The 16,144-nt window shown below is 40.6% G+C and overlaps 1 protein-coding gene across 2 annotated transcripts in view; it reads left to right on the top strand.

Annotated features, from left to right (window-relative positions):
- Positions 1–16,144, top strand: part of lamc3 (laminin, gamma 3) — a 250,542-nt gene that overhangs the window by 168,877 nt on the left and 65,521 nt on the right. The window lies entirely within an intron of this gene.

Below are 16,144 nucleotides of genomic sequence, written 5' to 3'. Positions count from 1 at the left end.
ACAGCTGTACTTTCTAAATGTCAAGCCAAGTGGACTGTATTGTTTGGTGCGCGCCACCTGGAGCTCGCTCCACTTTGATTTGATCCACTATTGAACACAGTATATTCCGTCTTAAATTTGATCGATTATTTACTTTTTAGGATACCTATAGTTGGATTAGGAAAGTTGTTTGAAATGTTTGGACCAAGGTTACAGGTAACTGATAAGATCATTTGTAGTCATGTTGGGAGAGTTGGAGCCGATGTATTTCAGAATCAAACGTGCCAAACAAATGGACATTTTGGGGATATAAAGAAGGAATTTATCGAACAAAATGACCATTTGTGATGTTTCTGGGACATATTGGAGTGCCAACAGAAGAAGATCTTCAAAGTTAAGGCATGAATTATATCATTATTTCTGACTTTCATAACACCTGCTTGGTTGAAATATGATTTTCATGTGTTTGTATGATGGGGCGCTGTCCTCAGATAATCGCATGGTTTGCTTTCGCCGTAAAGCCTTTTTGGAAATCTGACACGGTGGCTGGATTAACAAGAAGTTAAGCTTTATTTTGGTGTATTGAACTTGTGATTTTATGAAAGTTAAATATTTTGAATAATTTCATTTGAATTTCGTGTTCTGCTACATAAGTTCTGTTATACTCACAGACACGATTCAAACAGTTTTAGAAACTTCAGAGTGTTTTCTATCCAAATCTACTAATAATATGCATATCTTATATTCTTGGCATGAGTAGCAGGAAGTTGAAATTGGGCACGCTATTTATCCAAAAGTGAAAATGCTGCCCCCTATACCTTAAGAAGTTAAGAGTCGCGGTTTAGCGGGCCATGTTTTGGAGGATGCATGACTCGACCTTCGCCTCCCAAGACCGTTGGGGAGTTGCAGCAATGAGACAAGATTGAAATTGTGGAGGTGGTAAAATACTTAAAAATATATGAATAATTAAAATGAAGACATGGATGAGTTGTATGCTGTGTCATGACATGCACAAATTAATGCATGATTGATTGATATACTGTATAATGAAGTAGGCCTTTATGCCAATAATTAAGTTACGCTTAAACAGCTACAGGACTCTGCTATGAACATGCTATGAAATATGTGCCTTGATGAAAACAATGTAAAAAAATGGACATATTTGGTATCATTCACATCCAAAGTATTGTTTACATATAGAGTGCACTCTGTCACAGATGTAATACTTCAAAGTTCATTGAACATACAGTATAGGAATGTTTCTGCCCTATGGTTTTTGACCCCGATATGCAGTTGACCCTAATAAAATCTGTACTTCATCATATAGGTGGTAGTAGTGCAGTGTACGCTACTGTATCATTGATGGATTGCTATAGTCACAACATTATTCCTTAAAATCACAAGTCCTTCAGATGAAAACAAAGGCGTAGCCAGACAGGCTGAGAAACACACCAAATCCCTTCTGATCATGGCATTTCACCTCATCCTTCACATCTAATGTGTATGCCGCATCCCGCTCGCCTTGTAAATAGAGCTTGTCTGATGAATGGGCGAGCAGCAGTTTATTCCGCCAATCAACCACAGACCGACTGTAGAGATTCAGCCTTTCTAGTGATATCTGACCCTCTGCTCTCTCTTTTTCCCCTGTGGTAACAGAGTGGACACCATTTCATAGGCCCACAGCTCCTGAGTGGCGCAGCAGTCTAAGGCACTGCATCTCAGTGCTTGAGGTGTCACTACAGACACCCTGGTTCAAATCCAGGCTGTATCACAACAGGCTGTGATTGGGTCCCATATGGTGGCGCAACACTGGGCCAGCTTCTGTCTGGTTTTGGCCAGTCATTATAATTAAGAATTTGTTCTTAGCAGAGTTAAATGAAGGTTCAATAAAAAATATATATATATATTAATGTAATTTCAATAACTTAGTTTCTCAAAGATGCCCTCTGGTAGTCGAACTAGCATTACTGGCAACAATTGCTATCAGTAAAATACTATGAGGTCATGCAATCCAACATGCCATGCAGCACCCCGCAAGCTGTGTTGCAGTATGACGCAACTTTTAAAGAAAGAACCACTGTACCTTTCATATTAAGTAATTGTTTTTCGCAATGCTCACAAAACTTTTCATATGATTCTCTAATAATTTCTTTAAATTATAACTTAATAAAAATGTGCTTAATGGTTAATCACAAGTATATCTTTGTCGATGAAATGGGCTTCAACCTTGCCAAAACTCGGCTCTGTAGGCAAAACCTCATCGGCCAACCGTGCAAGTGCCTGGACAACGTGGGGGAAACATTTCCATGTGCGCAGCTATCTCTGACGATGGTGTGGTAAGCCATTACTTATTCTACAATCGTATTCTACAATGCTGCACAGCTCATTGTGTTTGACCGGGGCAGAAATTTGACGAATTGACTTGTTGGAAAGGTGGCATCCTATGACGGTGCCACGTTGAAAGTCACTGAGCACTCTCTTCTCTGTATACATCAATGAGGTCGCTCTTGCTGCTGGTGAGTCTCTGATCCACCTCTACGCAGACGACACCATTCTGTATACTTCCGGCCCTTCTTTGGACACTGTGTTAACAACCCTCCAGGCAAGCTTCAATGCCATACAACTCTCCTTCCGTGGCCTCCAATTGCTCTTAAATACAAGTAAAACTAAATGCATGCTCTTCAACCGATCGCTACCTGCACCTACCCGCCTGTTCAACATCACTACTCTGGAAGGCTCTGACTTAGAATACGTGGACAACTACAAATACTTAGGTGTCTGGTTAGACTGTAAACTCTCCTTCCAGACCCATATCAAACATCTCCAATCCAAAGTTAAATCTAGAATTGGCTTCCTATTTCGCAACAAAGCATCCTTCACTCATGCTGCCAAACATACCCTTGTAAAACTGACCATCCTACCAATCCTCGACTTTGGCGATGTCATTTACAAAATAGCCTCCAATACCCTACTCAACAAATTGGATGCAGTCTATCACAGTGCAATCCGTTTTGTCACCAAAGCCCCATATACTACCCACCATTGCGACCTGTACGCTCTCGTTGGCTGGCCCTCGCTTCATACTCGTCGCCAAACCCACTGGCTCCATGTCATCTACAAGACCCTGCTAGGTAAAGTCCCCCCTTATCTCAGCTCGCTGGTCACCATAGCATCTCCCACCTGTAGCACACGCTCCAGCAGGTATATCTCTCTAGTCACCCCCAAAACCAATTCTTTCTTTGGCCGCCTCTCTTTCCAGTTCTCTGCTGCCAATGACTGGAACGAACTACAAAAATCTCTGAAACTGGAAACACTTATCTCCCTCACTAGCTTTAAGCACCAACTGTCAGAGCAGCTCACAGATTACTGCACCTGTACATAGCCCACCTATAATTTAGCCCAAACAACTACCTCTTTCCCAACTGTATTTAATTAATTAATTTATTTTGCTCCTTTGCACCCCATTATTTTTATTTCTACTTTGCACATTCTTCCATTGCAAAACTACCATTCCAGTGTTTTACTTGCTATATTGTATTTACCTTGCCACCATAGCCTTTTTTGCCTTTACCTCCCTTCTCACCTCATTTGCTCACATTGTATATAGACTTGTTTATACTGTATTATTGACTGTATGGTTGTTTTACTCCATGTGTAACTCTGTGTCGTTGTATCTGTCGAACTGCTTTGCTTTATCTTGGCCAGGTCGCAATTGTAAATGAGAACTTGTTCTCAACTTGCCTACCTGGTTAAATAAAGGTAAAATAAAATAAAAATAAAACATTTCAGTAAGGCCATTCTACTGTCAATGTTTGTCTATGGAGATTGCATGGCTATGTGCTCAATTGTATACACCTGTCAGCAACGGGTGTGGCTGAAATAGCCAAATACACTAATTTGAAGGGGTGTCCACATACTTTTGCATATATAGTGTATCTTGCACTGTTTGCTATTGGATTAACTGGTAGTTAAAACGACGACATTGAAAAGATATCATCATGTTGTGTTTTGGTGATTTAAACCTCATTCCATTTCACAATAAACTTAAATGTTGAATCAGTGATTGTGTTTTGAGAGATGTTTACAATCCAAATGAATGCACAATGACAGGTTTTGAATTAAAGACTGGCTGTGTTACAAGTGTGACCAGTTTGGAGTTTTTTACTAAGCGTTGTGAAAATGTACCACATAAAATTTACTTGTGAAAATATTTTACCAAAGCGATAAAAAAAAACTGTAATGGTCACTAAAAGAGCAAAGAACCCTTTTGTGAACTGTAAAGAACGGTTGAAGAGCTCAAAGGGTTCTTTGAGTCATTATGGTTCCACATAGAACGTTCACCCTTTCCAAAGAAGCCTTTTTTAGGGTGTGCAGCCAATGCCAGTTAAATATGTATTTCTGTCCTCATATTTTTCTTCTATCACTCACTGATTACTCTCCAGCGAGAGAGAAGAAGGGTCACCCTTTACTTTTCTCTCTCTCTCCCTCCCTCCATCTGTCTACCTTCATTAACTGACAGAACTTTCCTCCTTATTTCACTCACTCTTTGGCCTTTTATCTCTCTGTTTTTATGCTAACATGAGACAGGGAAAGGGTCACCTTAAATTCTCCCATATCTCTCTTTCTCTCTCCAATTGTCCTAGCCAGAGTTAGTACCCTTCCTGCCCTGTATCTGTTTAACTCCATCTCTACTTCTTTCTCTCCCTCTGTCTCCATCTTAGACAGAGATCCGACCTACTTAGAAGAAGTTGCCAGAGCCCTGAGAGAGAGAGGGAGGCATGCATCTGGAACCTCATTAGCAGCCCCTCAGCTAATTGAGCCTAATTTAGGAGCAGATATCCTGCTTCTCTCCTGCCCCTCTCTCTCTGTCTACCTCTCCCTCTCCGTCTCTGTCCAACTCTACATCTTTCTATGTGTGTATCTACCTCTCCCTATACTTCCATCTCCCTCCCTTTCTTTTTCTTTCTCTTTCGCTCTGGTATCTAAATTTCACCATATCTCATGGTGCTCTAAACATATCTTTATATCTTTATTTATTTATTTCTCTTTCTATGGTTCACCTTGGCCATCTTAGTACAGACAGGAGTTTCACAAAATTATTATATCACAAACATAATTTGCTGTCTTTACAAAATAGCGAGTAGGAGTCAAGGAAAGAAAGAAACAGTGCAAATGTGTGTTTGTGCATGAGAGAGTGAGCGATAGCGAGATTGATTGTATACACAAATCTGTGCATGAGTTAGGGGGAGGAGATTTATTTTATTTATTTATTAACCTTTTTATCTTCAAAGCAAATTGGGTTTCAACTCAGCATGTTGAGTGGAGCATTGTTTAGCATATTTTTAGTGCCTCCGTAGGTTTGTAAGTAGAAGGAACACCTAACAAAGCTTTTATTAATATACATAAGTGTGTTCTCCCTCTCACATATTTGCAAGTCATATTTTGGTATGGAAAGAGAGATAGAGAGACAGAGAGAGAGAGAGAGAGAGAGAGAGAGAGAGAGAGATTATCTTAACAGAGAAAAATGTCCTCCTGTGTGCTACCTACAGTGGGGCAAAAAAATTGCAAATTATGGTGGAAAATAAGTATTTGGTCACCTACAAACAAGCAAGGTTTCTGGCTCTCACAGACCTGTAACTTCGTCTTTAAGAGGCTCCTCTCTCCTCCACTCGTTACCTGTATTAATGGCACCTGTTTGAACTTGTTATCAGTATAAAAGACACCTGTCCACAACCTCAAACAGTCACACTCCAAACTCCACTATGGCCAAGACCAAATAGCTGTCAAAGGACACCAGAAACAAAATTGTAGACCTGCACCAGGCTGGGAAGACTGAATCTGCAATAAGTAAGCAGCTTGGTTTGAAGAAATCAACTGTGGGAGCAATTATTAGGAAATGGAAGACATACAAGACCACTGATAATCTCCCTCGATCTGGGGCTCCACGCAAGATCTCACCCCGTGGGGTCAAATTGATCACAAGAATGGTGAGCAAAAATCCCAGAACCACACGGGGGGACCTAGTGAATGACCTGCAGAGAGCTGGGACCAAAGTAACAAAGCCTACCATCAGTAACACACTACGCCGCCAGGGACTCAAATCCTGCAGTGCCAGGCGTGTTCCCCTGCTTAAGCCAGTACATGTCCAGGCCCGTCTGAAATTTGCTAGAGAGCATTTGGATGATCCAGAAGATGATTGGGAGAATGTCATATGGTCAGATGAAACAAAAATATAACTTTTTGGTAAAAACTCAACTCGTCGTGTTTGGAGGACAAAGAATGCTGAGTTGCATCCAAAGAACACCATACCTACTGTGAAGCATGGGGGTGGAAACATCATGCTTTGGGGCTGTTTTTCTGCAAAGGGACCAGGACGAATGATCCATGTAAATGAAAGAATGAATGGGGCCATGCATCGTGAGATTTTGAGTGAAAACCTCCTTCCATCAGCAAGGGCATTGAAGATGAAACGTGGCTGGGTCTTTCAGCATGACAATGATCCCAAACACACCGCCCGGGCAACGAAGGAGTGGCTTCGTAAGAAGCACTTCAAGGTCCTGGAGTGGCCTAGCCAGTCTCCAGATCTCAACCCCATAGAAAATCCTTGGAGGGAGTTGAAAGTCCGTGTTGCCCAGCAACAGCCCCAAAACATCACTACTCTAGAGGAGATCTGCCTGGAGGAATGGACCAAAATACCAGCAACAGTGTGTGAAAACCTTGTGAAGACTTACAGAAAACGTTTGACCTCTGTCATTGCCAACAAAGGGTATATAATAAAGTATTGAGATAAACTTTTGTTATTGACCAAATACTTATTTTCCACCATAATTTGCAAATAAATTCATGAAAAATTCTACAATGTGATTTTCTGGATTTTTTTTCTCATTTTGTCTGTCATAGTTGAAGTGTACCTATGATGAAATTTACAGGCCTCTCTCATCTTTTTACGTTGGAGAACTTGCACAATTGGTGGCTGACTAAATACTTTTTTGCCCCACTGTATATCCCCCCACTAGAATCCCCATACTTTAATGAAGACAGCTTCTCCATCCTGGAGGGGGAAATCTATCATTTCCAGGTCCAGGGACATGTACTAGTCTGTGGCGACCTAAATGCCAGAACCGGACAATAACCTGACACCCTCAGCACACAGGGGGACAAACACCTGCCTGCAGGTGATAGCATTCCCTCCCACATATGCCCCCCTAGGCACAACTATGACAACATAACCAACAAAAACGGGTCACAACTCCTGCAGCTCTGTCGCAAGCTGGGTATGTACATAGTCAATGGTAGGCTTCGAGGGGACTCCTATGGTAGGTACACCTATAGCTCATCTCTTGGCAGTAGTACTGTAGACTACATTATCACTGACCTCAACCCAGCGTCTCTCAGAGCGTTCACAGTCAGCCCACTGACACCCATATCAGACCACAGGAAAATCACAGTCTACTTGAACAGAGCAATACTCAATCATGAGGCATCAAAGCCAAAGGAACTGAGTAACATTAAGAAATGCTATAGATGGAAGGAATGCAGTTTGAAAACCTACCAAAAACAATTAGGCAACAACAAATTCAATCCCCTTTAGACAATTTTCTGGGTAAAACGTTCCACTGTAATAGTGAAGGTGTAAACTTGGTAGTAGAAAATCTTAACAGTATATTTGACCTCTCAGCTTCCCTATCAAATCTAAAAATCTCAAATAGAAAACCGAAGAAAATGAACAACAATGACAAATGGTTTGATGAAGAATGCAAAAATCTAAGAAAGAAATTGAGAAACCTCTCCAACCAAAAACATAGAGACCTGGAAAACCTGGGTCTACGCCTTCACTATGGTGAATGACTAAAACAATACAGAAATACACTACGGAAAAAGAAGGAACAGCATGTCAGAAATCAGCTCAATGTAATTGAAGAATCCATAGACTCTAACCACTTCTGGGAAAATTGGAAAACACTAAACAAACAACAACACAAAGAATTATCTATCCAAAATGTAGATGTATGGGTAAACCACTTCTCCAATCTTTTTGGCTCTATAACAAAGAATAAAGAGCAAAAACATATACATGATCAAATACAGATCTTAGAATCAACTACTAAAGACTACCAGAACCCACTGGATTCTCCAATTACCTTGAATGAGTTACAGGACAAAATAAAAACCCTCCAACCCAAAAAGGCCTGTGGTGTTGATGGTATCCTCAATGAAATTATCAAATATACAGACAACAAATTCCAATTGGCTATACTAAAACTCTTTAACATCATCCTTAGCTCTGGCATCTTCCCCAATATTTGGAACCAAGGACTGATCACCCCAATCCACAAAAGTGGAGAAAAATTTGACACCAATATGCGTCAACAGTAACCTTGGGAAAATCCTCTGCATTATCATTAACAGCAAACTCGTACATTTCCTCAATGAAAACAATGTACTGAGCAAATGTCAAATTGGCTTTTTACCAAATTACCGTACAACAGACCATGTATTCACCCTGCACACCCTAATTGACAACCAAACAAATCAAAACAAAGGCAAAGTCTTCTCATGCTTTGTTGATTTCAAAAAAGCCTTCGACTCAATTTGGCATGAGGGTCTGCTATACAAATTGATGGAAAGTGGTGTTGGGGGTAAAACATATAACATTATAAAATCCATGTACACAAACAACAAGTGTGCAGTTAAAATTGGCTAAAAACACACACATTTCTTCACACAGGGTCGTAGGGTGAGACAGGGATGCAGCTTAAGCCCCACCCTCTTCAACATATATATCAACAAATTGGCGCGGGCACTAGAAAAGTCTGCAGCACCCGGCCTCACCCTACTAGAATCCGGAGTCAAATGTCTACTGTTTGCTGATGATCTGGTGCTTCTGTCACCAACCAAGAAGGGCCTAAAGCAGCACCTAGATCTTCTGCACAGATTCTGTCAGACCTGGGCCCTGACAGTAAATCTCAGTAAGACCAAAATAATGATGTTCCAAAAAAGGTCCAGTCACCAGGACCACAAATACAAATTCCATCTAGACACTGTTGCCCTAAAGCACACAAAAAACTATACATACCTTGGCCTAAACATCAGCGCCACAGGTAACTACCACAAAGCTGTGAATGATCTGAGAGACAAGGCAAGAAGGGCATTCTATGCCATCAAAAGGAACATAAATTTCAACATACCAATTAGGATTTGGCTAAAAATACTTGAATCAGTCAAAGAGCCAATTACCCTTTATGGTTGTGAGGTCTGGGGTCCGCTCACCAACCAAGACTTCACAAAATTGGACAAACATCAAATTGAGACTCTGCATGCAGAAGTCTGCAAAAATATCCTCCTTGTACAATGTAGAACACCAAATAATGCATGCAGAGCAGAATTAGGCCGATACGCACTAATTCTCAAAATCCAGAAAAGAGCCGTTAAATTCTACAACAACCTAAAATGAAGCGATTCCCAAACCTTCCATAACAAAGTCATCACCTACAGAGAGATGAACCTGGAGAAGAGTCCCCTAAGCAAGCTGGTCCTGGGGCTCTGTTCACAAACACAAACACACCCCACAGAGCCCCAGGACAGCAGCACAATTAGACCCAACCAAATCATGAGAAAACAAAAAGATAATTACTTGACACATTGGAAAGAATTAACAAAAAAAATAGAGCAAACTAGAATGCTATTTGGCCCTAAACAGAGAGTACACAGCGGCAGAATACCTGACCACTGTGACTGACCCAAACTTAAGGAAAGCTTTGACTATGTACAGACTCAGTGAGCATAGCCTTGCTATTGAGAAAGACTGCCGTAGGCAGACATGGCTCTCAAGAGAAGACAGGCTATGTGCACACTGCCCACAAAATGGGGTGAAATTCCATAGTGTGCCATCACAGCAGCAAGATTTGTGACCTGTTGCCTCGAGAAAAGGGCAACCAGTGAAGAACAAACACCATTGTAAATAAAACCCATGTTTATGCTTATTTATTTTATATTGTGTCCTTTAACCATTTGTATATTGTTAAAACACTGTATATATATAATATGACATTTGTAATGTCTTTATTGTTTTGAAACTTCTGTATGTGTAATGTTTACTGTTCATTTTTATTGGTTATTTCACTTTTGTATATTATCTACCTCACTTGCTTTGGCAATGTTAAAAACATGTTGCCCAATCCAATAAAGCCCCTTGAATTGAATTGAATTGAGAGAGAGAGAGAGAGAGAGAGAGAGCGAGAGAGAGAGAGAGAGAGAGAGAGAGAGAGATTATCTTAACAGAGAAAAATGTCCTCCTGTGTGCTACCCATAGAGAGAGAGAGAGAAATGTAAAGGGACACGTAAAGGGACACGTGGATATTAGGCCCAGACGGGGAGAGACGGGAAGAGAAACAGCACTTTAGCTGAATTGCCTCAGTGTAAAGTAACTTCTAGGGATACAAGCACGAAATGTTAGCCATTGAAGTCATAAAGAGGTACAAAATGATACAGTGCCTTGCGAAAGTATTCGGCCCCATTGAACTGTGCGAGCTTTTGCCACATTTCAGGCTTCAAACATAAAGATATAAAACTGTATTTTTTTGTGAAGAATCAACAACAAGTGGGACACAATCATGAAGTGGAACGACATTTATTGGATATTTCAAACTTTTTTAACAAATCAAAAACTGAAAAATTGGGCGTGCAAAATTATTCAGCCCCTTTACTTTCAGTGCAGCAAACTCTCTCCAGAAGTTCAGTGAGGATCTCTGAATGATCCAATGTTGACCTAAATGACTAATGATGACAAATACAATCCACCTGTGTGTAATCAAGTCTCCGTATAAATGCACCTGCACTGTGATAGTCTCAGAGGTCCGTTAAAAGCGCAGAGAGCATCATGAAGAACAAGGAACACACCAGGCAGGTCCGAGATACTGTTGTGAAGAAGTTTAAAGCCGGATTTGGATACAAAAAGATTTCCCAAGCTTTAAACATCCCAAGGAGCACTGTGCAAGCGATAATATTGAAATGGAAGGAGTATCAGACCACTGCAAATCTACCAACACCTGGCCGTCCCTCTAAACTTTCAGCTCATACAAGGAGAAGACTGATCAGAGATGCAGCCAAGAGGCCCATGATCACTCTGGATGAACTGCAGAGATCTACAGCTGAGGTGGGAGACTCTGTCCATAGGACAACAATCAGTTGTATATTGCACAAATCTGGCCTTTATGGAAGAGTGGCAAGAAGAAAGCCATTTCTTAAAGATATCCATAAAAAGTGTTGTTTAAAGTTTGCCACAAGCCACCTGGGAGACACACCAAACATGTGGAAGAAGGTGCTCTGGTCAGATGAAACCAAAATTGAACTTTTTGGCAACAATGCAAAGCGTTATGTTTGGCGTAAAAGCAACACAGCTGAACACACCATCCCCACTGTCAAACATGGTGGTGGCAGCATCATGGTTTGGGCCTGCTTTTCTTCAGCAGGGACAGGGAAGATGGTTAAAATTGATGGGAAGATGGATGGAGCCAAATACAGGACCATTCTGGAAGAAAACCTGATGGAGTCTGCAAAAGACCTGAGACTGGGACGGAGATTTGTCTTCCAACAAGACAATGATCCAAAACATAAAGCAAAATCTACAATGGAATGGTTCAAAAATAAACATATCCAGGTGTTAGAATGGCCAAGTCAAAGTCCAGACCTGAATCCAATCGAGAATCTGTGGAAAGAACTGAAAACTGCTGTTCACAAATGCTCTCCATCCAATCTCACTGAGCTCGAGCTGTTTTGCAAGGAGGAATGGGAAAAAAATTCAGTCTCTCGATGTGCAAAACTGATAGAGACATACCCCAAGCGACTTACAGCTGTAATCGCAGCAAAAGGTGGCGCTACAAAGTATTAACTTAAGGGGGCTGAATAATTTTGTACGCCCAATTTTTCGGTTTTTGATTTGTTAAAAAAGTTAGAAATATCCAATAAATGTCGTTCCACTTCATGATTGTGTCCCACTTGTTGTTGATTCTTCACAAAAAAATACAGTTTTATATCTTTATGTTTGAAGCCTGAAATGTGGCAAAACGTCGCAAAGTTCAAGGGGGGCGAATACTTTCGCAAGGCACTGTAGCCATTCAAGACACAAAGAAGTCCGAAATGTTGGCAATAAATTTCGCACTGGATGACAGTGCATACCAACTTTAGAGTTGTCAAAGACATTTACAAGTAACAAAGTTAAAGCTAGGTAAGATTGCGGGTTCAGGTCAAGGAGAATAATTAAGTTAGGTTGAGGGGTAGACAGTGTTCTTTCTCCTGTGTTGGTCGGGGCCACCGGTTTTGTCATCCCTTAAAAGTCTTAATTGCTCTGTAATTACTTAGGGGTTAAGTGTTAAGTGCAAGTAAATGGAAAGTAATTCTCTTTTTATGCACTTTTCTCTCTTTGCATATTCTTACATTGAATTTAAGCATGAGAATAGCATGCTATTCACCCGCTCTTTTTTTGGTGGGGAAGATCAAAGAAATGAAGGTGTGTCAGAGTTGTGTTGACATACCGTATCCATATTCTTACTTTGACTTAATTCCCTCATTATTCCACCATCTTTATTCGCTAGGAAACCATGAATAAGGTTGAGTGAACCTGTCGGTTCCAAGAGGAAAATTATTTACTTTACGCTAGCTAGCTAAATAATGAACCATAATCCGAACGCATATCGTTACTACCCTGCATGAATCTGCAGGTAGCTAACCAACCAGGTTCAATGTTAGCTAGCTAACACTAAGCTATAACCAGTCAAGCAAATGAGTCTGAAATACAAATAATAATATCATACACATAACGTTAGCTAGCGAGCCAGCCAGCTAACGTTAGTTAGCTAACATTACACTTTAACTTGAAATGAAACCACTTTAAGGTCAAAATCAGAAATGTGTAATATCTGAAAATTTAGCTAGCTAGACTATCTTACCCATATACATCATCAATGGACGGGTCTCCTGTCGGATGCCATTGTTGACCTTAGTTTGAAGATGTAATCGGGAGACAGGTGTTTTCTCCGTCTCCTTAGCTATCATACTCTAATTCCACTGATTTCAAAACTCGATCCTCCAGAAAGTGGAGAGCATACACGTAACATTAGCTAGCGAGCCAGCCAGCTAACGTTAGCTAGCTAACAGAACACTTTAACTTGACATTAGGCTTATGCAGTTTAACTACGCAATACATTTTTTTAAAGCTGAGTTAGAGAGGATTTCCTAGACATACTGACCAGCTCAAATAGACAGAAGCATGCTATATGGCAGACCAACTCAAACTCATCTCTCTGCATCTATCTGCGGCAGGGTAGCCTAGTGGTTAGAGCATTGGACAAGTAACCAGAAGGTTGCAAGTTCAAACCCCAAATCTGTCATTCTGCCCCTGAACAGGCAGTTAACCCACTGTTCTTAGGCTGTCATTGAAAATAAGAATTTGTTCTTAATTGACTTGCCTAGTTAAATAAAAATAAATAAAATGTCCAGCCCACTCATTATCTTAGCCAATTATGGCTTTATGCTGACTTTTCTGTACCTAAACCAACTAGGCTCGTAATTTAACAGATGGCATACAAGTTTGTTATGAAGGCAAATAAAATTTCACATGTTCGAGAAGCCATTTCTGCCAAAAAACGCATTTTGATCACTAATTCCTGTGAAGTAGCGACACGCGGCATGCACCTAGTTTCCTAAAATGGGTCACATATTTAGATGGCTTTTCTTGTAGCCCTTTGTAGCTCAGTTGGTTGAGCATGTACTTGTTATCGACAAGGTGGTAGGTTTGATTTCCATGACCAGCCATATGTAAAATATATGCACGCATGAATGTGAGTCACTTTGGATAAACACATCTGCTAAATGGTTTATGTTATAGATCCCATTCTCTCTATCTATTCTCGTAAGTCTGTCTTCAAAATTTGTGATTAAAAGCTCCACTGAATTTAAAGGGATAGGTTAAGATAAATATATTGAAAACCCTATTGAATGAAAATGCCACGGGAAAATCGTTGGCTAGCAAGAGGGAGTATTTTCAGAGGTTTGATTCAATGTATTCAGTGCGCACAAGGGAATCACGTCTGCAAAGCCCGTTATGCACCTCCATAAGGTAAATGTTGAATATAAAGTATTGAGAAGTGTGTAGGAAAGGCTACATTTCCTAAGTCTGAATCGGGCCCTTAATGACCTGTGTTCATCCAGGGATTAGTTAGCAGAGCAGGGATGGAATTTACACAGTGGCTGCACACACAGGAGGCAGTGGCAAATGGTTCTTCTTAATCATGTTCTGTTAACAACCCTGCAGTCGTGTAGCTTCGATTTGCTGTAGCGCAACGTAACAGATTGGAAATGTTCATATTTGCAGTGGGGCGAGCAATATTTCTGCCAGCAGAGTGCCAAAAAGCAAATTATGCAGTGTTAAATGAACACTGCGCTTAGTGCTGACGCTGTTACACTTTGTCAGTGTTAGGGAATTAATACCTCATATAGTATTTTTAACACTAGAAAGTATATACAGTTGAAGTTTACATACACTTTAGCCAAACACATTTTAACTCAGTTTTTCACAATTCCTGACATTTAATCCCAGTAAAAAAATATATATATTTTTTCAGCTTTTATTTATTTTCATCACATTCACAATGGGTTAGAAGTTTACATACAAATTAGAATTTGGTAGCATTGTCTATAAATTGTTTAACTTGGTTCAAACGTTTCGGGAAGCCTTCCACAAGCTTCCCACAATAAGTTTGGTAAATTTTGGCCCATTCCTCCTGACAGCTGGTGCAACTGAGTCAGGTTTGTAGGGCTCCTTGCTCGCACATGCATTTTCAGTTCTGCACACACACTTTCTATGGGATTGAGGTCAGGGCTTTGTGATGGCCACTCCAATACCTTGACTTTGTTGTCCTTAAGCCATTTTGCCATAACTTTGGAAGTGTTTTTTTTTTATTTCACCTTTATTTAACCAGGAAGGCCAGTTGAGAACAAGTTCTCATTTATAACTGCGACGTCACCAAGATAAAGCAAAGCAGTGCGACAAAAACATCAACACAGAGTTACACATGGGATAAACAAACGTACAGTCAGTAACACAATAGAACATCTGTATACAGTGTGTGCAAATGAAGTAAGGAGGTAAGGCAATAAATAGGCCATAGTGTCGAAGTAATTACAATATATCAATTAACACTGGAGTGATAGATGTGCAGATGAGGATGTGCAAGTATGAATACTGGTGTGCAAAAGAGCAGAAAAAAACAAAAACAAATTTGGGGATGAGGTAGGTAGTTGGTTGGATGGGCTATTTACAGATGGGCTGTGTACAGCTGCAGCGATCGGTAAGCTGCTTTGACATCAGATGCTTGACGTTAGTGAGAGAGATATGTCTCCAACTTCAGTGATTTTTGCAATTAGTTCCAGTCATTGGCAGCAGAGAATTGGAAGGAAAGGCGGTGTTGGCTTTGGGGATGACCAGTGAAATATATGCTTGGGGTCATTGTCCATTTGGAAGACCATTTGCGAACAAGCTTTAACTTACTGACTGATGTCTTGAGACGTTGTTTCAATATATCCACATAATTTTCCCTCCTCATGATGTCATCTATTTTGTGAAGTGCACCAGTCCCTCCTGCAGCAAAGCACCCCCACAACATGATGCTGCCACCCCCGTGCTTCATAGTTGGGAAATGGTGTCTTCGGCTTGCAAGCCTCCCCCTTTTTCCACCAAACATAATGATGATCATTATGGCCAAACAGTTATTTTTTTGTTTAATTTCTCAAAAAAATACAATCTTTGTCCCCATGTTGCAAACCGTAGTCTGGCTTTTTTATTTTGGAGCAGTGGCTTCTTCCTTGCTGAGCAGCCTTTCAGGTTATGTCGATATAGGACTCGTTTTACTGTGGATATAGATACTTTTGTACCTGTTTCCTCCAGCATCTTCACAAGGTTCTTTACTGTTGTTCTGGGATTGATTTGCACTTTTCGCACCAAAGTACCTTCATCTCCAGGATACAGAACGCGTCTCCTTTCTGAGCGGTATGACGGCTGTGTGGTCCCATGGTGTTTATACTTGCGTACTATTGTTTGTACAGATGAAAGTGGTACCTTCAGGCATTTGGAAATTGCTCCCAAGGATGAACCAGACTTGTGGAGGTC

Source organism: Oncorhynchus mykiss, chromosome Y (genome assembly GCF_013265735.2).
Source record: "Oncorhynchus mykiss isolate Arlee chromosome Y, USDA_OmykA_1.1, whole genome shotgun sequence".
NCBI classification, from domain to species: Eukaryota; Metazoa; Chordata; class Actinopteri; order Salmoniformes; family Salmonidae; genus Oncorhynchus; species Oncorhynchus mykiss.
This window is presented reverse-complemented; position numbering and strand designations above follow the sequence as displayed.